Source organism: Homalodisca vitripennis, chromosome 7 (genome assembly GCF_021130785.1).
Source record: "Homalodisca vitripennis isolate AUS2020 chromosome 7, UT_GWSS_2.1, whole genome shotgun sequence".
Lineage (NCBI taxonomy): Eukaryota > Metazoa > Arthropoda > Insecta > Hemiptera > Cicadellidae > Homalodisca > Homalodisca vitripennis.
In genome coordinates this window covers 41,005,175-41,030,251 of record NC_060213.1, presented here as the reverse complement: position 1 = coordinate 41,030,251, position 25,077 = coordinate 41,005,175, and the positions used below count along the sequence as shown (strand labels likewise).

Sequence of the window (25,077 nt, the reverse complement as noted above, 5' to 3'; positions counted from 1 at the left end):
TGAATATTATATATACAACTTATATAAATGTATGTGTATAAGTTTAAGATGTAAAATATCAAGATATGTTTTATAAATGTTTTACCACTTAATATGTTTATGAGGCACTAGTTTCATTATATTTTCTGAATATCTTGTTTGCCTACTTGTTCCAAACCAAATAATTAGTACTATATAAAAGCTATTTAATTTAAATCAAGATGTTTTGTTCAGAAATATGTTTATAAATATAGAGATTACGCAAAAGTATTGTAAATACTTTTTATATTTACGTAATAAAATGATAATACAAAATACATTTTTGAGCAAATGTTCAGGTGAATTGAAAAACGCACTAAACGTATATATTTCTACCAATACAGAAATATATCATTAAAACTTTAGTATTATGTATATATATTATCATTAAAACTTTATTATTATGTATATATATATATATATATGAAGATATATATATATATATATGAAGAGATATATATATAAAGAAATATTTCTATATCTAGAAATTGTTTAGTTATTACTAGTTCAATAGTAAAAACAGTTTTCGTCACATTATGAAGACTTTGAAAACATTCATACATAATTATATATTAATCATATAATGATTTTGTTGTTAATTATATTCAAACTTTAGAGAAAACATCCTCTATTGTTTTTTTTTAACCAGTCCGACTAAGCCATTCTCATAGACTGTTATTAACATTTTGTCCAGAAAATTATACTGCAAAGTTTTACTACTAAGAGAACACAATTTTTGTAAGAGGCTTAATTACTACACAGAGTAAGATTTATATTAGCACAGAGTTGGTGCTACTTATAGCTCTTTTGACTATATATGGTCTGTATATCTGCCCGCATGAAACTGTCATCGAGGCTTTATTTCTATACGATTAGTGTCACTGTACGAGATTTGGCTGAGGGCGAATAATTAATTTTACATAGATGTTATAGTATACCCTGATGGCAACAAGAAAATAGCAGAATGAAACAATGGCTAAACAAACTTAGTGCTCATAGAATAAAGGATATGACATAATAACGCATGTATACTAACTATCCAAACAAATGTGATACAATATTACACTAAACTGGTGTTTAATTTTTTTTTTAACTCATATGGAAAAAGTTTTAATAAAAAGAAATGCGAATATATTATGTAGCGAGATAAATAAAAAATTATGTCATATGTATACTCTAAATTTTCCACGCAACTTCATTTGATCTATTAGTACATCCAACCAAAGAAATTTCGAGACTTAAATGAAATTTTGTATGCAACCTTAGCGAAGCCTGTTACGACTCAAAGTAATAGTGCTTACTCCTATCTTGTAGTAACAATATCCACACATTATTGCAAACTATAACTCAATAGTTTCTGGATAACTTAAACTGTTCTCATTCAAAATAATGCATCAATGATCTTTACTATCTGTCATGTATTCATTATTGCGTAAAAGACTATACTCATTAAACGATATTTTATTATAAAAAAAGATAAATTATTACGCAGACGGCGTGATAGATAGTTTCATGTTACACATAATCTTATTTTTGCATCTCCTAATCCTAATTCATTCTTACACATTTTCAAATTCATTACGTAATGTGTACTAAAACTTCTTACATAATATTACTTATATTCTTTTGTGCATAATTCTAGAATTGGTATGGAACTTAAGCGGATTAAATATAAAACTCAAGTCAAATATTGCACTATTATTTCAAATTACATCTACTCGTGTATAGTACAACACATTATGGTGTGTTATCTGACTTTATTCATCATTGCAGACTTTAGTAATAACCTACAGTCGGATGTGAGTTAAACATCAATAGGTCCTTTTGAATTTCTCTCTACGTTGTACAGGGTACATAAAGAAGTTAATTTCTATAATACTTCTTTCAATGTAGAATTGACAAATATTTATTTTTTAAGACAAAAGTTATTTGAAAAATTGTAAATAATAATTTTAATTTTAAATAAGTGTATATATAGGTAAGGAAAACCTTACCATGTTTTAAATACTACACAGCATCATTTTTTTATATACAACGACGTCATCACGATCAACCCACCAAATGAATATTACAACAGTGGATTTGACTTCACCAAAGAAAATATTATTTTATAAGTTAATATGGCAATTTAGATTCACATTTATGAGTACGTCCGATTCAAATTATTATTTAAAGCCTCCTATCTGTGATATTGACCTTAATTTTATATCAAGGTAAATGCTCTGCGTCACTTGCGGTCAAAGAAGTGCATGAAAATCCATTATATGAAATGATGAAACCGCATATACTAAAGTCGTGATTTCGTGTATTAACTAAAAACAGCAAGAGCGCCATATTCGTAGCCAAATCCAAATACAAGAGTATTTTTAATTTCTTGATCTCTAGTTATTGTTATAGATATAATTTACTGCAATATTCACCACCAATATCATATTTTCAAATCAGCAAAATAGATTTGAAACAGATAATAAAGTTCCACTATTCAAGAAAGGAAACTGTTATTTACATTGTATCTATATTTTTAATGTAAAAATGTGTAATTATTCTTTAATTGGTTTAAATTAATAAAAAGAACAACTAGAGAGGTTCTCTAGTGAACACGAGACGAATTTAAACAAAATAAAAATGTTTTAAGCCGTATTTATTTTGTATTTAAATAAAAATCTGTATAATATAATATCAAACATTGTACAAATTATTTCAGAGTTGTATAAAGTATAATATAAATGAACGGTTATGAACCAAATTTTAAACACTTGTAGAAAGGTTTTAAAAGATTGTTGATATGAACAGGATTGTTTCATTGTTGTTGGTTCTGTTGATAACACATAACCAAATCATGGCTTTAAAACTTGATTACGAGAAAATAGTTCCCTAAGGCGTGTTTTTTTTTGGGGGGGTAAATATAAAATGTACTTAGGCAAATTTGAAATAACTGTTTTAATTTAGAGTTGAATCTGTCGTGACCCATGGTTTATAGAGCTTGACCAATGCAATTTTAAACATTTTGGTACATTTTTATGACGTTAAGATTTTTGGATAATGTAATAGTTTGAATACTAGAATGAGAACCTTACCATCTTCTCTACGGAGTTCATTAAGAATGCCACAAGGAGAGTCTTCAAAGTATAAAAGGAGGAATTAACCAAATTAAAAACATCCCAAAATATACTAAGGCGATATAAAAGAATATACAGGAATTCGAATCTAATGAGGTCAATCGCCAATGACTTTGAGCTGATCTGGTAACATAAAGTAAATTCCAGGGGGTCATATGCCAGTACTTTTAAACAACCATAAGGAAACGTACTTCTGTTGTTGAAATATACAAAACACTACTTGATCAAAAATTATATTATAAGTCAAATTAATAACTAATTATATCAGAAAATACGTTACAATGAGTTTTTAATATATGTATACAATGATAATTAATAAATATTATTTCTTATTTCATGTTTACCTGTATTTTAAGATGTATAAAACACTTTACATTACTCGGAAACCCGCACTCAGTTAATGGTAATATAACAGGATGGACATGTGCATTTTGTAAAGCCAAACTATTGATCGCGTCTTATGGGTAAGTGATAGTCTTTCGATGTTCCCATTTCTCGACTCTGTTTGGAATATACGGTATTTTGAAAAAGCCATAAAACTAAAGTCGGAGAGTGGAAGATTTTAACACTACCTAGGAGATACAGTCCATCATATTTCTTCGTTTCTAGGGATTGAATTAACAGTATAGAATTTTAGTACCTGCTATTGAATCACCTATGATCTGTCCGAGGGATCTCAGCTACTTAGCTGTGTAGTAAAACTGGTCAGTAGTTATATATTATTACCTTTAACGTAACATGAACCAAATTGAAAAGACATTAGGTATATTTGACAAACGTGTTAATTCTCATTTACATTAAGTTACATAAAGTTGTTACTTCTCATTACATTAAGTTTTATTACTACTCTAAACAATCAGACATTTTTAATTGCGCATTAGCACTAAAACTATTCAATTGTAAACATGTTTTAAAAATTTTTTCCAAAAAACATTTTTGTCTTCACAAAAATACCTTGGTTCGCTGTGTTCATTTCTACCCTCTAATTTGCTTGACGGAATGAAGTTTTGGCTCCTCCAAAAACCAGCTGTACAGATTATATCTTTGTTTTTCTGTTATCAATAACTGTATTATTATTATTATTATTAAGTCCAGTGACTACGCCGGTTTTTTAAACATTATTACACCAAATCATGGGTTTCTCGGCCTTTGGAAATGCGCAAATTTAAGCCCTTTGTATTGAACCTATGTTAGCTTCGCTCACTTGCCTTATGTGACTCGTATAATAGTTAATGTAAGTTCAAGAACGTTAGTGTCCGTTCTATGTTTTCTCTTTTTTCAACAAAAACGTAAATTCATAACGTCATGGATACTAATGTTGAGTTCATTATTTTCTCTGTTCAATTCACTGATATTTTTCATTAAGTTAGGATTTATTCAAAAAAATATATGCAATCTTTACTCAATTTAAAATCGCTACATTGAAATGTACTATCACGATACTTATTTTACTACTGATTGAAATCAGTAGTAAAACTATTATAATATCATTGCCTTAACTATTTGCACTAAACGAACATTCTACCATTATAATTAATGTAAAACCCGTATTTTAAACATGTCTTATAGATAGAACTTGATATTTTCTTTTCTAACTACAATAAACAGAGATTGAACTGGGGCTGATATAAGGGGTGTTGCAATTTCAAAAAAATACAGGAAACCCGTGGTTAACTTTACACAACTTTAAACGTATCCGGTTATTAATATCAGTATATTAGTGCTGAAATTTGCAAAGATATCAAGCTCATTTAAAATTCCGTCATTCAATACTTTTTGAAGTTCAATTGCAAATATACTCAAACTTCGTGTAGTAACTCAAGCTCAATCTTAAACATCAACATATATTTTTTAACGAAAAATTAATACAATGAAGATTGAAACAAATAATTCCACCAGATGTTATTTAAAGTATTTTCAACTTTTTGAAATAAAATAAAATTGGAAAATAATAAATGAACAAAAATGTTTATTGTAGTATTGTATTTTGACCGTCTGGCTGCAAAGATTTTAACATTAAATGATGCATGATTTTAAACATTTCATAATATATTATATTTCATTTAAGTTTGGTTTAGAACAAGGATAAGGTAATAAATAGTAAATTCCTGATTGGTTGATCAATGTTACACTTCGTGTTTGGTTATGATGAGTCGCATAGTATTTATAATGTTTTAGAACAGTATTAAACCATTATTAAGCATTTATTTTTGCATAATTATAAATTACATGGTTTAGGTTCAGAATATTTTCAATAATATATATTTTCTTTTGCATGAGGTAACAGTGCATGCAATAAAAACTTACACCTGCAGTTTATGTGAGCACTTCGTAGAAGTACTTGTGCTTGTTATGACACGATTACTATTACTGTACGTATTATTCAGTTATAAACAAATTTAACAAAGTGCTTCAGTAATATCCCAGAGGAAAACTATCAATAATACTCACAAAACCAAATAAGTTGTATAAATTATGTAAAGTTTTGCAAAGCGCTGAACGAATTTCAATATCGATTCGTACCAACCTGCAATGCCGTATAAACGGCTTTATTAGCAATTTAAATGGTACTTCCACTTAAAATTATTAATTTTCGCTGTATGTCCACGATAACTTGTTATGCGTATACGTTAATATATAAAATATGTAATATGAAAGTATACTTTTTAAATGTAAAATTTCTATATATTAGTATAACTTTACCTTAATGCTATTATTTAGTCTTTTGCACACAAATAGTCGTTATGTTGTTTACATAAAGTATTTAACTATTAAAGTTATTCAATTGCCCAATACATTATTATTTAATAATGTTTTCATTTAAAATACCGAAATATGTATACTATATACTATACATAATGTACAATATAGTATAATTAATGTATATGTTTTATATAAATATATTGTATAATTTAAAATAATTGTACACATGTGATATTATTTGTGATTTTTAGACATATTTTTCAAAGTCAATAAAACTTTATAAACTGTAGTTAACAATATTAATAGTAATTTACTCACAAAATATTTCATTCCACATTCAGAGGAGAATTCATGATGAATCACAACACAGACACAAAATTACCACTGACACAGCGCAACTGCACAAGCGGGCGAAGTTGTCGCGGCGGGAGGCATACACCAACTGACGGTGAACGAGCGCCGCCCCGACAGCACCGCCCCTGCCGGCCGACAGGCCAACTACTAACCTAAAATCAATCCACCTTATTATCTTATCTCTGAATATCGTACCAAACGGTACATCTTAAAAGGTGAATTTCGATTATGAATTAGAGATTATATTAAGTAAGTTTATTTTATTTAGCCGTGCTTATTTGTTGATATTATTATTAACGTGCCACTCATTAGAGGCGGTGTGGTGACTAAAATAAATATGATAAAAGAAGTTTTATATGGAGTTTTAAAATTTATAATTGATACAACGTAAAAAAAGCTACAGTGGTCATAATTAATATGGGTTTTTTAGGAATAAAAATTAATTAAGTAGGCGCTCTGTTGCACACATTGATCTAATTTTCAAAATAGCAAATTAAATTCATAGGTTAGAATATACAAATTAAAAAAAAAACTATAAGTGAAGAAGTGAACGTAAATAATACCCTTAATGGTTAAACAAATAACTAAACTGAAACTAAACTTTAACTCAAATATTGCTATAAAGTGTTTAATTTCCGTATTAAAACACCCTCTAAATCCGAGATATAAAAGCTTTCGTTATTAAATAAAGCTAAAGGCAAGGGATAAATCCAGTTTCGGGGGTGTAAAGCTCTCAGAATCTTCCAACGATATCCTCCCTTTATTCGGTGCAATGTAGTTTTAGTGAGTAAGGGAGAACGTTATACTCTTTTGATCTTCTTACAAGAAATAAACTCGAGTTTATATAAGCAATGTCGTTATCAGTTTTTGATAAATTATAGTTATCAAGTAAACTTTGGGTTATTTTTCTTATAATATTTTTCATGCATGTGTCACATTTTCATTCTTGACAGCCGTGTATATGTTTTAAATATTCAGCTAAAAAAGAAAATGGTATACATGTTAAAGTTGGTATAAGGCGGATGTTAAAAAGAAATGACGAATCTCTCTTTTATAGTATCTAATTAGACCATAATTTTATATATGAAAAAACATAATATTTTTATTATGTATAGTAAAATATTTATTTATTACGTGTTGTACTATAAATGCCGAATATTCATTAGAAAATAAAACTATTGACACCAATGTTGTAAAGTATACCATAAAAGGTGAAGTAACGTCATACTTAGACACTTAGCAAAGAACTTCGTAATTAAATTTAAAATATATAAATAGATTTGTTATTAAATAAGTTATTACGGGACGTTTCCCTTCTGGCTGGTTTATAACTGGCCTTGCCATCCCTGAAATTCTGTATACAAAAAAGTAACACATTAAAGTCGCTATAAATGTAAAATAGTAGGTGGATAATCATAGGACTTTATCCGACCCTTAACCGTCATGATTTCCTGTCTAGATGCAAATAAGGTTTCTCAACTTCTTTTCTAAATAAACTATAACAGCAAAGCAGTAAACTTTTGAATAGGTTATTAACCATAGAGTAGAAATTATCTCATAAGTTTTATATATATATATATATATATATATATGTGTGTGTGTGTGTGTGTGTGTGTGTGTGTGTGTGTGTGTGTGTGTGTGTGTCATGAGATATATCATATATATCTCAAACTGTTCATGTATACATATATCTTAACATTCGCTAAACTATTGTGTTCTATTAGAATCCTTTGATTCTGATCTAGAAATTTACCTAAATTCAAAGTTTTATTCTATTATATGATGTTATTATTTTTTAATTACCAATACAAACTTGTTTAGTTTTCATAATTGTTATTTACATTTAGAAAGTTTATTATCAGGTGTGTCTTCTTTTGTTTATTTATTTTATTCTGTATATTTTTATAAAGTGTACTTGATAAAGTTTTAATTACAATATTTTCCAGAAAATAATTGTAGTTTCTTCTAAAACTGCTCTAAAAGTATATATTTAAATATATGTATATATACATACATAAATTGCATAAATATATGGGTATATCTAGATTTTCATACTGCATTTAATCAGTAATTTTGTCACACAAATAAACGTTTTAAAAGAAATAACAAAAAGTAATAATTGTAATCGTAATTTTAGAAACTAGGCCACGGAGCCAAGATAAGTGTTTAGATAGAACCGTTTATTATGAGTTTCATTTAAGGGACCAATTAGTGTTTCTGTTTAAATACAGTTTATTTAATTATTCTAAGACCACGGTGAGCAAGAATGACATTTATATCTTTTCCTAACAAAAGGTCAATAGACACTTGCCAGAATTAATTTCTGGTAAATTGAATATTCAGTTATTATCACCCACATGATAATGCTTTTTATTTATACTGCAAAACTTTAGTGCATTAGAACACTAATAGAGCAAACGGTTTTACCATAACGAAATTATTCTTGCGATATTAATTTATACAAATTGTATAGTAAGGTATTATAGTTGCTAAAATGGTTGCAAACACAAAACTTAGTAAAAATACGTACTAATACCTACCTACAAGCGAGATAAAGCTTGTAATCCATAACAGGAAATATAGAGAAAATACATATAGTTTTCTATAGCATATGAACACTAAGTATTGACTATGACTTAAATAATCTGGTAATATCTAAAAAAAAGTTATTACAACACGTATCTTATTTCAAATGAAACTCTTTTCATTCATAAATACAGTAATCAGTTTAAACATTTGGTGTTAATAAAGTTTTTATATTGTACAAAGATATTACATGTGAACTTGATACTAAATAATACACTACGCATTTATCTAGGATCAAAAACCTAATTTGCATTATATTAGCAATTAGCTTGGTTTTTTTTCTTTGAAATCGATAGAAAAGTTAACACCAAAACACAAATAAATTTTCAGGCAAGTTAGTTTTTGTTGAGGTCGAAATGTACGGGTACATTATTGAAAACAAATCTAACAATTATGTATTTCTCACTGTATATTTTTCATAGATTCATACAATTCATATGTAACGTCATAAGTATAATTAATTTCTAAAAGTGTGTATGATATCCACACAAGAACTGACTATTCCGTTAGAGAGTTGTACCTATCAATGTATTTATCTTGCTTTCTGATAGTTATTGAACTTTGATTTATCTTTTATGATTTATTTATGGACAATTTCGCAATATATTTTTATAAGATATTATGTGCTTATACATTGAAACATCGCTGTTTGATCTTACTCTATATAACCAAACTGTAATCTACTTATATAAAAATGTGATTAATTCTAATACGATAAATACCAATTACTTTTTATTAAATTTTATTTTCTCAGGGTTTTATAGATTAATTTAAACCGTAAAATTAATTAATTTAGGGTTTTTTATGTTGTATCAATAGAGAAAAAAACCGTAAAATTATCAACACACCGTAAAGCACGTACATTATTATATATAGTTTGAATAGTAAAATTTAAAAAGTTGCATGTTGCTGAGAAGTACGATTACGTGCGTGCCAGTCAATCTAAAAACTAGAGCCAATAATTATTAGACAGCTATGTACAAATACAAATAATCATTATTTCAAAATATATATATATATATATATATATCGTATGGGGGACAAAGGCAGCTATCCATAAATAAATAAATTAAAAATGACAATTATTAAAAAGTACGTAAGAACAAAGTTCTTGAGTCATAAATTAAAAATAATATTAAAATCTCCCGTCACAAAGCTAAATCCAAATTACTGAGCCAGTTTAGAGACCCTAGATTTCAAAATAAACCGTCATAAAAGTGGTTGTAACCTTTCGACAGGATATTTAGCTTGACTTTTAAACATTTATAGAATGACAAGTTCGACTGAATTCGATATGTAATCTGCTATTTTTAATACCCACGAGGCCAATTTAAAAAATAATCGATAAGGCTTAACGAGATCCCATGAAGTGTCTATCATATATAAATAAAGCTTCAAGCTGAATTTCAAGTCTATAGGCCAGTTCGTTTACGATATATTATACTAACAGAAAAGCAGAAAGAATTTTCAGCCACATGAATGATAGGTTTCCTAAGCTCACCCAATAAAAAAATTAAAGAATTATTAAAGCAATACTCAGTTTTTTTTAGATATTTTTAATTGAAATATACAAGTCACAATACTTAAAAATTGTTACATTTTTATTTTAACACATATAGTTTTTAAACTGACTAGCCTATATAATTGGAACTGTATATATTTAACGAACTAATGCTACTATACCTTATTTAGATAGTTCCAAAATGATGTACATGTCCATTAAATGTTTCTGAACTCCAGGTAATAAAGTTGAAAATTTATGTTATAGTTATTTATTTAGTGTTTAAGCTATGAAACCCCATTTCATCCACTTAAACTTTTCTTAAAACACTTAATGATCTAACGGTAGTTCCAAAACATGTAGTGGACATCTATAACATTTGAAACTGTTTGATAAGGAACAGTACCGTATTCGAGATATATATTTATCTTTAAAAACCTGTTACCTTAAATGAAATTTATATTCATAATATTGAAATACAGCATTTTTCATATGGTATTATTAGTTATCCTTTGCTTTACAACAATCAATAAACATCTAAATACTAGAGAAAAACGACATACTAACCGTCTATAGTTATCCCCAAATAGAAAGTAGGAAAGACTAAAGAATGTAAATCAGTTTATTTCAAAACTTAATTTAATGATATCATGATGTAGCAGATACTTTGTTCAACAAATGCAGTGGGATGTAATTATATTATAGGTGCAATTTAAGTGCAAAGTTTATGTGACATTTAATAGCCATAAAGGTTATGAGCAGAAACGTCCTTTGAGTTATATGTTAATATACCAGTATAAACACCGTTCTTAGTTAAAAATACATCTTAGTTCATTATTAGTGTAAAGTAATAGGTATCAAATATGAATGTTTAACGAAATTAGCTAATCCCAACTGTTTATATCTTTTGGCTCACTTTAGAGAACACGAACAGCAATAAGCTTGATTGACTCCTATGTCGACTAAATTATTTAAAATTGCAGATAAATCTCTATTAAAAACCCGTTATTTTCATGCATCCAATTTATTAAATGAGTTTTCTATGATTTACTGTGTAAAATGTAAACACACAGAATATACTACGGAACAGAGAAGGAGTTGCGTGTTGTCGACAAGTCTAACCGCTTGCGTGTCAGTCAATATAACAGCAGAAGTTATAATTACCTCTCGGTATACATCACAACATTAAACATCGTGAAGTATATGGTCACGAAATTGAACTTTGTCTGCTCTAAAATGGAACCAATAATAGTTTACATTCCATAAATCCCAATATATGTGCTTAATTGTTGACGTATTTGTATCAGGTAAGGGTTAGTCAAGATTATATTATTCTCCACGCAAGTGAAATATCAATATATCCAATCACTGATTTGCTTATAACAAGTGGCCTTTACACTAGTAAGCTCCTCATCTACAATAACGTCGGTTGCAAATTTATTACCTCAGAATAGAAATCCTTTTCTGAATAAGGGTCTCAAGTTTTGATTGTTTATGTAACTCAATACTGAATCGTCTTCACTTTATCAAGGCAACTAACATACCTATGGATATGTGATCAGATAATGTGCATAAATGTACCCTGTATTTTACTTGAAACACATATTAAAAATATAAGGTTTTCATTATTTACGCAGAGTGCATAAGCCATTCTTTGAGCAAAGATATCTAGTTTTACAAATTAATTTCTACAGTCTACATATACTACTTTAACAATTTAATTGATTTGAACAGGTATATCTTTATAAAAGTAAGTAAAACTAGAATTTACGGCTTGCCCGGTATTACTAATAGGATAAATCCAACCCTGACCTCCACATATACGAAAATTTACCAATTATAAAAAAGAGATAAAATTGTCCTTTAAACAATGGGTGATTTAAATATAATGTAGCTTACTCCTTATACTATATATGCAAGGTACGAGTACCCCAAATCACCGGTCAGTAACAGAATTTTATAAGGTTTCATGTTCTACTTCAAGCAAATTTTTTCTAGAAGTATGCGGACAGACAGAAAACCTACAGAAAATAAATTTTTACATCCCTCACCAGACAAAACAAAATTGTTTCAGCCTACTGAGTTCTACCAAATTTCCTAGTTGTATGTGCACCGTAATAAAACTTATTATTGTCTATGAAGTAAACAAATTTCACGAAAAGGATAACGTATACCTCAAGAAATCAATAAAAAGTTTTACAATTTTGTTCATAAAATTCCGTTTGAGATTTGTATTTAAATAATCAAAGTCTACACGTTTTAAATTTTTCTCTGTGCTACGTTCTAAGTCAACATAAATTGAGCTACATGATTTTGGGTACTAAAGCTAAATGTCACACGTTATAATCTCATAAGCTTATATTCAGATTAGTTTCTAATATATTTCTTCTGCTGTTGGTGCTTATAATTTGATTGTGGTAACACATAAACCGATGAAAACCTTGCACTAACGAGACCTATGTATCAATGAAGCTTCATGCAAAATTTTTTATATAATAGAGTTACGCCTATATTCCTTCCAGACAACTAGCATACAGACATACAGACATTTGCTTAGAACCACGTGATATGTTTTGCTAAAGGTTACAAAATTATACTAGAAACATATTTTACCTTTATTTAAAAATGAGTTTGCTAATTGTAATCAATAATTTCTATATTTAAAATAAAAAAACTCATGAATGCGAGGAGAAAGAGAGGTAGTGCGAGAGAGGGCGATTTAACTCACAAAATTGAAAATTACTTCTATCTATGTGTACTTGATAGAAAGTGTGCGTACTTTTACACACAGAGAAACTTAACGGTGAAAAGGTCAGTAAGGAAGCTCGTTTTATTGGTTTTCTAAGCCGTTAAATTAAAGCTTTGTTATTTCTAACAAGAGGCGGCACGAGAAAATAGTTTCCAGGCGTAAATTGTTATGGAGACTGACTGAGTTTCGAAACAATCATCAGAATTCATTATTAATTTTGCACAAACATATTTAAGGTTCCTTCATCATACACAATTTATAAAGCAATATGTTTAAATTGTTTTTAAAGTAATAAATTCAATTTATGACTTCCGAGACTTTCCCTATTACTCCATAAAGTAACATACTCTTATAATCTATAACTGAGCGTTATCGAAGCCTATCACGCAAGGGGTTGGAAACAAGTACCTTCTGCCTGTCTGTTCTAACCTCAGCATAATATTTAAAATGCAAACTAACTCAATGACTTAGAACGGACATTAGAGGAAACTCTCTTCCTTCAACTATGAATTTTGTACTTAACTTCATTTCCATATTCAGGAAAGGGCTCTATTATAGTGTATTTCAAACTATGAAATTTAGCAGAGCTTCACTGAAACCTATCACTCAGTATATGGACACGATTTCTCTTTTCTGCCGGGGATAAGCGTAAAAATATATTGTCTATATGAACGTCTTTGTATATTTCTGTGTTTTTTCTTGCATGTAGGAAATTTCGAGAATAAAATTAGCTACAGACTTAAAATTAAGTATACGTCATTTAGAAGACTTTATTTGCCTAACTTAAGGCTCCATCCCACTAGCCTCTAAATTTGATAATATTCCCATTATAAAAGCATTGCAGCATGGACATGTGTTTAATTCAAAGAACCTGTCAGAATGTAATGAACTTTTATATACAAATACATAAATATGGCGAAACAACCATGCGGTTTATTAGATTAAGTTAAGTTTTAAATTTACATCTGTAAATTTATAGTTTTTAAAGCATACAGTAAACGAAAGGCAATAATAATTTTTAAACGACAGTACAAACAATATAATTTATATTTTTAGTACAAATATTATTGTAACTGTAGATTCTAGCAAATATTCAGAATGCAGTGCATTACTAGCAGTGTAATGTAGATGTCACGTTTAGATGCAGTTGTCAGTGTAATACACATGAACGTTTACTGCAAATTTACAAAATAGTATAAATTACACCTTTTTGTTTGGTATTATATTAACATAAGTAGGCTTGTCATACCTGCACCTATGTATATTTCCGGGGCAACAAATAAAACTCAACTACCGCACCAGAAATGTCTTACATAGGATATATTACAACAGTCATAAGTAGACAATATTTAACAAATGTAGGCATGTAATATGTACGTTACATACGTATAACTGTTTGGTCGGGTCAACATAGCAAAGTTAACCTCGGTGTCGGAAATATAAATAATTGAATCTAAAAGTGCTTATACGTGTGTTAACTAAAACCATAATTCCTTAAGGGTGGACTATTCTTCTAAAAGTGCTTATACGTGTGTTAACTAAAACCATAATTCCTTAAGGGTGGATTATTCTCTGCTGGTCTTGTTCCTGGAACGGGTGGAGTTATTCGTAAGACATCATGGTATTATTAGAGAAAATTCGAACAATTTTACTACTGCATATAAGAATTGCTTCATTCTCCAATTTCAGAGATCCAAAAACTGGACTATAAATTTACATTTAAAATGGATCATTACATTGAAATATATTTCGGTTAATATCTCAGGATCGTATAGAATATAGTTTTAAATGAAGTGACTTAAATTCCTGTTATTTGGCCTTTAAGTATTTGCCTGCGGAAACATGGGCAATTGCTAGGAAATAAACAAATAGGGAAGCATCAAAATAATATCGCCTTATGTTATGTGTCCTTCCATGAAAATTGCAGTAAGTCAAACTGCGCATTTCTAAAAAAAGAAAAACAATCTTTTCAACAAAGTTTTAAGCTACTAGAGACCAAGTAATAAAAGCATACCTCATATGAGACATGTTCTTTCCTAGTTTAATCAGTTATTGATTCTTTGTATACCTTCACAATACAACTACTGATGAAGCCGAAAAATACACACTCAATTAATATGTTCTTACATGATCAAAGATCCATAAACTAGAACTGTAAGTACTTCACTAAAGTGCTTTTGTGTATCGTGACAATGCATCATCCATTGATAATCCGGATGACGAAGATAAGAGAACTCCTATATATGTTAAACGTAAATTTATGTTTTTAAAATATTGAAATATGTCATAAAAAATAAATTGATACTCGGGTTTTATATTTGCCCTTAATTTTCCCAAATAGACTAAGGAAGTACGTGTGCATATATTTTAATGTTTCATAATAAAATAATTTTGGAAAGCTTTTTACGTGAAAATTATACAGTATTAGTAATTATACCTGAGATAAGACATGAAAAGTTGACAGCCACTCTAAAAGTTTATGGGAGGGCTTTAAGACCCCCTACGTACTGTTCTCGTTAAGAGAGATTGCAGCTCATCCATCACACGGGTCCATCTCCGAGCCGCAGTCCCCTAGGAACGTCTTGCAGTGGCTGACACAGTCAAAAGGTCCGGAGTGTCGATATTCTCACCAACTGCCTTCACAGAGAGCTAATTACTTTTCTTACTACTCTAAGAATGCACAAATCGTAGTTTTCCCTGTAAAAATTCTAACTATTTAGTATAATTTTGCTTAATATATAATTTGTAAATATCTATTAATTTTTATATTTGAATATTTAGTTATTATATGTATTAATTCATATCTATATATTATTTAGTTTAGTTGTTTTTATATAATAGCTACGTATTAAAATTGAATCTTGTTTAAGAATTTTTCTAAGGAAATTTTGTCACCTATAACTACAATTAGTTTTATTGTAAGTGTCAAATGACTTTTTTAAGTTTGCAATTTCTTTTAAGAACAATTTTGCATTAATTATAGTGAAATATGTAATATTACCTGGAGGATCAGAGGTGGGGTTTTCTATAAATCATCTCATTATTCAATAATTTATTTTAAAATACAGGGGAGTGATTTGACGATTGAACTTTAAATGTCAGTCAATTATGCAAATGAATTAACTTACGTTTATTTATAAAATCTCTTGAAGTGAGTGGTCCTAAAAGAAATAGAAAGCTATGTTCAAAATTTGTAATAGTTGTATTTTCCGTATCAGATTTGCATGAGTACCTGTGTAATATCTCTAAAAACCTATATTTAGAAATATAGGTATAAATAACCTAAATTTTGAATACGGTGCTACAAATATAAATGAAATATAATTTTTACATACGTATAGGGCGCGAAATAAGTTCCTCCCTAATTCCTTAATTAGCTACACAGTTTGTGCGAAAAAAAACTACTATGAGTACCGATTAGGTTATTATTCCACGGAGATATTATTTCCAAAAGAAAAAATTGATTAAATTAATACTAACAAGAAGCGAGTTACATGGTTTCAACACAGGATACTTTAATTGTGTATGTGTAAGTGAATGTATGCGTTTGTTTGTTTGTACGTATGTGGTAAAAATGTTATAAAATTATTTAGTATTTAATAGTATTTGTCCGAATTTTTTATAAATCAGTAATAAATGAAACTCTGTTTTAATATTCGGTACTTTTTAACTTTTGTTTTTGTTGTAGAAAATATATGTTATTATTTTTATATAGAAGAGCATCTTAAAGGTTATTATTTTGGTTAGCCTATTGGAATTTTGCAGGGATTTGTAAATTGAAGAGTTTGATTATATTATAACGTAGCAAAGAAGTAACAAATAGACCCTATTTAAATTGCATTAAGCTTAGGTATACAACTTTAAAGTCGAGAGGTATACATTTCTATCTATACATAATAAAAGTATTGTAAGGAATTATTTTATTTACAATTGCTGCATTCTTACAGTGCTGTATTTAAAAGGAAACGTTACTAAAAATAATAATTGTGGTTTAAGGAAAAACAGGAAAGAAGGGCGTGTTACGTAATATTATTAATACGTTTTCCGGCAAGTCTAATGTACGCTCAAAACCCCTACAAAAGTAGGATATGCTGTTCAATTTGTTTCTAAATTTCCCATAAATATCATAGCAATGAGAGCGAAGAAATTGTTTTGCATATCCCATTCACGCTTAAATAAAAATAAAAACTTGTTATCACCTAAGCTGGTGAATAACTTACACCACAACCGATACTAGATTTAAATTTTTGTAACAAGTTCATACTAGTAAAAATATCAAACCGATGAACTAGGGTTACAAATAGGATTAGTCTATTTCCAATATACTGGAAGAATGCGCGAGTCTGTTGATACTGGGATTTGGCACACCTTGCAAATCGCAAACGCTCATTGTAAAACTTTGGTTTAGTTAAGAGTTTCCGGAATATCAACTTGAAATTTACAACTCCAAAGTTGAGTTTCTGTATAGTAATGGATTTGTAATAGTAAGGGGGTACATTAAATCCGAATGTCGTCAGGAGGTCTTCTATTTTTGGAAATGTGTTCGCAAATCCTAAGGATTAGAAGCTGTTAATCCAGCTTTTATTAAAAAAGTAGTGCGAAAAATAAATAGAAAAAGAATTATAGGACATAACACTTAAAAGAAACTTGCTCACTACTTCTATGACACATGAAAATAACATTCTGTAGTTTTAACATCAACAGAATGATTGTTATGTAGCTACATGTGTAATGTTACTTGAATCTTCTTTGAGTATTTCATCATTGCAATTCAAATTAAGTCAAATCCAAACGAAAAACTTTTATGGGGAAGCTTCAAACTGTAAAAAAGTATCAGCTAATTATTTTACAATCGTAATAAAACCTCTGATTATTGCAGTTCTAAAACGTGTTTATACAACAGAGATCTGTGATTTTAATTAAAGCGCAGACAATTAAAAGTGGCGTTTGGTAAGCGAAAGCTATCATTGTTTGAGGCTGCAAAGTTTTAAATTTCAGTCTACCTGTTTTTCTACCCGCACATACCTCTAGCAGAAGGAAAAATTTCAGAATAAACTTTAAAGAAATTTATGTAAAATCACGTGGCACTTTAAAATGGGACATATTAAGAAATTTTGCCTTATAGAATGAGGAATAGATTTGAAATTATCCATGCTACCTCACGGCAGTCTGTTACGTCACATGCGGTTTGACCTACGACGAGCGCCCTTCATTCAACGAGTAACGTTTTTTATTTTTCAAAAATACAAGGAAGCCAGAAATAGCTATTGTCTCTATGTATTAGCTTTACGATTCAAATATAGCGATGTAACAACTGACAATAAAGTTATTTTGTGCGAGTAGATTGATTACATAACACTATCATTTGCTTAGAATAGATATTTGTTGCTATCACCAGTAGAAGTATTGTTTGTTCATTTGGTAAACATTTTCCATGCAGGTAGTGTTCTAGTGATTGTGATCTTAACATACGTATTACTTAAAAAAAACATGTGTAATTTTGGTAAATATATATTTTACCTTACAATACCTAAAAACATGGAATATTTTCATTAGGTTTCAAAATACGTTTAGATCATTCATTAGCGCAATCTGGAAAAAAGTCGTAGGTTACCTTTCGTCTCTTATCAGTGTTTCACTACATAATATTTTAAAAGATTTTAATATATATTTTATACATTTCTATTTGACATGCTGAAAAATAAGAGTATATTTAAAGTGGCAAAAGCCAGTAAAAATGTATTAAAAAACTTGAATGTTATCAATATATTTGCCAAACTGTAAAGTGTTCTGAGAAAAATACAAATCTTTCTAAAAGTCCTAATTCTCAAAATTGTAGGAAGTAGCAAAATTTATTTAAGTAACAAAAGCAATTTTCAAATTAAGTGTAGACATATCAGATACATATGTATCCAAGGATACTTAAGTGTCCTAGGATAAGAGAATCAAATTTACGGATTAAGTATTTACAGATCCACAGTTGAGTTTATATTGTTTTATTAACCAAGAATATAAATACAAATTATTGCAATTAGGATATAAGTTAAAATAAAAACACTTCTTTGATCAGGAATCTTCTACTTCCGTTTCTGTTTCTGATTAAGGGAAAGAGTGTGGCATCCCTTTGGTGCTCTTTAAACAGGACTTAAAATGCCAAACACAATGTAAAGACCAGTTTCGATCAATTATTCACAGACCATTATGATGGATATGAAATATAATTTAGATAGTCATTCTCATTCCTTAGTAGGTTAGTTTGTAAATTATACAATGTAAAATAAAGAACTTGATAGTATCTCCGTTTTGGAAATTTGAATCATAACCTTAGGCTTAGGCACTGTATTTTTAATATTTTATAAAATTTAAACGTAAGAAAAAGTTTTACCCCTTTGATTGGCTTCAGCTGAAAAAGTATGTAGCCTATAATAGCTTAAGTGACACTATACTTACGTGTCAAAAATAATTTTATCGTTTTAACCCGCTTCTTAAATATTATGTGAAAAAGGGTTTTGAATGTTATTCTTTATAAAGGTTCCTCAGACATAATCGAATATTGAAAAAAGAACAGGCCAAATTGGTCAAGCCGTCCCCGAGATTAGGGTTTAACAACAAATTTAGCGATTAATTTATATATAGTAAATTAAAGGGATGATATACATTTTAATTCTATTTATTCAATCTATTGTATCATGGATAGAGTATAAACATAAATTCCCATTTTAACAGTAAATAGGACAAAGTTATCAAGCAAGTTCTATTCATATATGGCTTGCCAGAATTAATTGCGCTATGTTAGTATTGTCTGTAAAAAACACAAAAGTTTATAATATACCTGTAGTATATTTTATATTAAAAGACATAGAATAAATATATACTGTAAACAAAACTTCAAAAAATTCAAAGATTTTACACACGACAAATATTTCCGAAATAGAAAATTATTCTCAAATTTAGCAGTGGTCTTCCAAACAAACTGTTCTGGAACGCAGTCTCTATAAACTCCCCGCTTGGTAAATATTTGGTAAAGGCGATGCTCGTTGGAACCAACAAAGCTTTCATTTAACGGCTTTGAAAGCAGAACTTCTACCGGTTAACTCTTTAACGCTAACTTGCTTTTCACCTGCCAAACAATAGGTTGGGTTCAAATAACATTACTCTGATTATTTATGCAATATGAGTGCCATTATGCGATTAAAAAATAAAATTTTTATTCCTAGAAAATTGTATTTCTTGGCTGTTGTGGGCAGATTCATGCCTACTAATGTGCTTTCATTTTAGAATTATAAAAATAATATATAAAGCAGACCAAGTGATAATGTCATAAACATAGAACTGTAAATAAAAGTTTTAAACACCTTAATTGAAAACAAAATCATTACCTTAAATAAAATATTTAAAACATGCATTGATCCCTTAAACTGGGTGGCCAATATACAAAATTTGATAATTTTTTCTGGTTTAATAAAATTACAAAATTATAAACATGTAGCATAAGAAAAATGCAATTAGATTTCTTATGAGGGGATATTTATAAACTTTTTTCAATATATTTTGTCAAGTTCAACCTCAAACTTTTGTCAATTTTGTATTATGTCTTCCTTAGTTTAAACGATTACTGTATTGGCACGTAATGGCTTATCAACGTGGTCAAAGAACTTAGATATTTATGAGAAAATTTTTTTAGATTGTTTTACGATTTTATGACTGTTATCGTTTCCAATATTTAAAAAAAGTCAAATGCCTAGAAATTTTCCGTAAGTTCTATTACAAGACCTTTTACAATCTAAACTTTATATGATTTAAGTTTTGAAAAGGTACCAATATACATTCCTGTGTTGTATAGCCCTTAAAACGTATAATTGTTGTCACAGGTAGGGCAGAGCTTTTGTTTCAGCTAGGAACGTGTGAACGTTTAAGAAACAATGAACATGGGAGTTTTAAAGCGTAGAAAATACATTCAAGAGCCAAGCAGCGTCGATGCTTTGATTGGTTTGATATACAGGCCCACATTTATTACGTGATTCATCTGTACTTACAACAATAACAGTAAAACAATTACTGTGAATCGTAAACTAATTTTTAGTTATTAAATTACTATCCTGTAAATGTTAAAACATGGTTGTTAGCCAGTCTCATGGCTGAACACTTCACAAGGTTTAATTTTGTGGACTGAGAGTTAATTTATAACTTCTGGCTGTTATATTGACTGACACGTTGATTTATTTAACGATAATATCCCACATATATTACGTAGTACATCAAGTAAAATCTCTACTCACATCAGTACCAATGACACAAATACTGTGAATCTTGGAGCAAACTTTATTTAATAAATTATTATCCCGTAAATGTTAAAACATAGCTGCAAGCCAGTCTCGTTACTGAACACTTAAAAACGTTCAATGTTGTGGACTGAGAGTTAATTATAACCTCTGGCTGTTACATTGACTGTCACGCAAGCGGTCAGACTTGTGGACAACACGCAGCTCTGTATCTCTTGCTTTCATGTTATTTGTTCGAGTATTTGTACAGAGAATACAATATATTGAATATATTATTCAATTAAATTTTTTTTCCTTTTTATAAAAGTATTTCTTGATTTTCATTACGCGCTCTAATGTAAAGTTCCCGATGTCAATATCTAGACTGGTTAACACGAATATTGAATTAGAATTGTATACTTCAAAACATGTAATATAAGCCTATTAACTAGAATTGGTAACTAAGTATTTTCATTATACTATACGCTAGATGTATTCACTTATTCTTGTTGCTATGCAATTCTTTAATTATGAGAGATGAAACGGTCAGTTTAAATCGTTCTAATGATTCGTAACATGACAGCGAGTACTTTTTGTGATATCAAGTGTCTAAATTTAAATTCCGATTAAAACAGTGGAAACTGTCTATAATCTCTATTTATGTAATTTTCTAATTACAAAATTCTGTCGGTTAGAAGCATACAAATGTAGGCCGGAATAACAACAATGGAGAGAACTATAAAAGACAGCGTAAACCAGCTGCGCTTACATTCAGCTCAACGTTATGCGGTGATAGGATATGCAAATCTATATGTTGTTGTTATATCCCAATACATGCCGCATGATAGCTACATTGTAGATGCAATACTATTATTGTACATGCCTTATTGCATAGTACGTTAATAATATATACTGTAATTATCATGAAAGGTTTTTACTAAAATCCCTTTAAAAAAAAACATGTGATAAATCATTTAGAACGAAAATCTTTTCACGGCAAGGATATTATTAACAACTGTATTAAAGTACACAAGAATAAAAGATACAAACTGCACTTGTGGGCCGGTGGAATACTCGATATAAGGAAGTCGGCTGATTCGCCCAGACGCTACATGTAAAATGACAATCCATTTTCCGGCGCCAAACACTCGCGTTCGATACGCACTTCAACAAACGCGTCCAAACACTATTAGGGAGTGGCCCATGTATGTAGTATGCCCAGTTAAAACTCTCTGGCTCTATTTCGTAATTCCTATTGATATTATATTATGTTTGTTACGGTGTGGTTTAGAAATCATTGTATTCTACATAACACTGTTAACTTATTCAATTACATTCAAGACATTAAAATATACTCATATAAATAGCTACATTTACATAAACGCAACAGCTAATAGCACGTGCCACGATGTAGTTAAATGAAACAACTGATTTTGCGTAGATATTATTTAACTCTTTGAGTGCCGCAGCGTTTTGCTAGATGGTATGCATATATGCATAAAATGCCGAGCGAAAATGCCTGGTTCTGCAAGGGTCCGGTTAGAAATTCATAACAAATTGATTTATTAGTATAAAGTCCTGGGTTTTTGTTTTTTTTTATATAAATATATTTTCTTTATACATATAATACATTGATAACTTAATAAACGTTTTTATACAAATAAAAAAAATCATTAACAAAACCTGTTTGAGCAAAAACATTTATTTTTTTTTAAATTTTGACACAAGTTAGTATTATTGAAATATATTATTTTTTCACTTTTAGTTATTTTATCTTATACTCCATTTAATTATTTACAAAAAGACATATAAATATTTTTTTTATACTTATAAATAAAGTTTGAAAAATAAATATGAAAATATGAACCACTACAAAACCAGAAATTTTCTAACCTAACCTAACACTCTGAGTATTGTCTACACTGATAATGCTTAAATCTAATGCCTGCAATACTAGGTCTTCATTGTCAGCAATGTTTTTACGACTATGTTTTATGAGTTTTAAATATCACTGAACACACATAAAAACTATACTAACGTATTAAGTACTAGATGCTTACGATCGCCGTAACTCGCAGCCGTCATTGTTCTACTTACACACAGACTAGAACAACATACACAAACAAAATAATTTGAAGATACTAACACTACAAACCCATTTACATTTAAAAACTTTCAATGTCATTTGTGAAATAAACAGCAGCGCAAACAGAACACGTGACGGCTCGTCCGCGTAGCGGCCGATTCTAAACGCGATTGACGCGCTCACCTTACAACCGCCGTAAAAATCAGATTCTAACCAAAATATAACAAAACCTACATCAAAAGTTACGTTGAAGCCTTTGGAATGCGTATGTATAGTCATTGAGCCAATTTAGATAAATACAATATAAAATATAACCGTTACTGCAGAAGTCGCTAACAGCGAATCTGGCATTTCTTGCATATAATGCGGGATCGCTGACAGCGATGCTCCGGCACTCAAAGGGTTAAACACAATATCGATGAATTTTAAAACACAATTTATGAAAATATCATTGTTAATAAAAAAAAAAATTAGGTTAAGTTAGATAGGATAGAGCAGGGACCTTTTGTAACTAGTTCAGGAACATCAAGAGTATAGTTTAGGTTTAGTAATAGAGTATGATGTCTTGCAGACACGTATATTCTAGAGTTATAGATTTAATTAATTAAAAAAAAAAAAAAAAAAATCATTGTTTAAATATAATATTATATTGAAATAAATATTATTATGAAACGTTAGATGCAATGAAACAAGATGTTGGGGGGGGGGGCGGGATTGCCTTAGTGCTTGCAGTCTAGAAAATGTATAAGCGCATGTGTTCGCGAATAAAAAAAATTAAATTGATAAAAGCAAAAGTTACAAATTGTTATTATGTATGTAAAAATAATAGTTAGAATTAATTAAATATTATACATTAAATTACTCGTATTCCTCTTTAGTAGCCCATCACTTTAGGCTTGTTGTTATTCAAAATATATAAAACGTTTAAACATTGTATTTGTCTTGAGATTATATCAAAAAAGTGTTTGAGACATTTGGAAATATTTGCTAAAGATATATAACGTATAGTAAGCCTCAAGCCTACTGAAAGCACATAAAGGCATTAAGAAGTCACTGGCCATATATGTAACCCTCACTATCAAGAGCTCAACAGAGCTTGGTTGATGTAATCCTGGTCCAGAGCTATGGAGCTTGTTCGGAGATCGCGTCATTCTAGCTACGTTATTACACATATATCTCACTGCTGGACTTATAGTGCCTGGGTGCTCAAACTCAAATTTTTTATTAAGTCTGTTCAGAAGAAAAGAATATGCAATATAGTTTACGAATTGTGAAGTCAATGCTATTACTACAAATGAAGCAATTCGTTGACTATGGCGTGATACAAAGAGCAGTGTTTTCCTCATTTTGTTTTAACTGTAAAATTAGGAAAAATTCTTGACATTCAAACAACGTAAAGATTTTATATCGATCAATTTAAAACATTCAAATATTTATAATTATTATATTTGTAGTAATTGATGTTATAGGATTTTATTTATTTTTTAGTGAAAATTAAGATAAAATTATATTTACATTGCAAAATTGTTATAATCTAAATGTACTCAACTTTTTGTTTGTAGTTTTTTTATGATGGAAGGATTATGGAGGAAAGAGGATTTTTCCGGTAACATTTGTCATCGTTCACTGATACAAAACGTCTGTAACATTACGTTTCTCTCTTGATCTGTAATGGAGTGTTCTATATTTTTGAAATGTAG

The 25,077-nt window shown here is 29.3% G+C and overlaps 1 protein-coding gene across 1 annotated transcript in view; it reads right to left on the bottom strand.

Moving 5' to 3' along the window:
• LOC124365803 (zwei Ig domain protein zig-8-like) overlaps window positions 1-6,278 on the bottom strand; it is a 313,175-nt gene extending 306,897 nt beyond the window's left edge. The window contains exon 1 of the mRNA XM_046821826.1: window positions 6,159-6,278. The gene's annotated coding sequence lies outside the window, so the exon portion shown is untranslated. The remainder of the gene's footprint in view (window positions 1-6,158) is intronic.
• Between the last annotated feature and the right edge of the window lie 18,799 nt (window positions 6,279-25,077).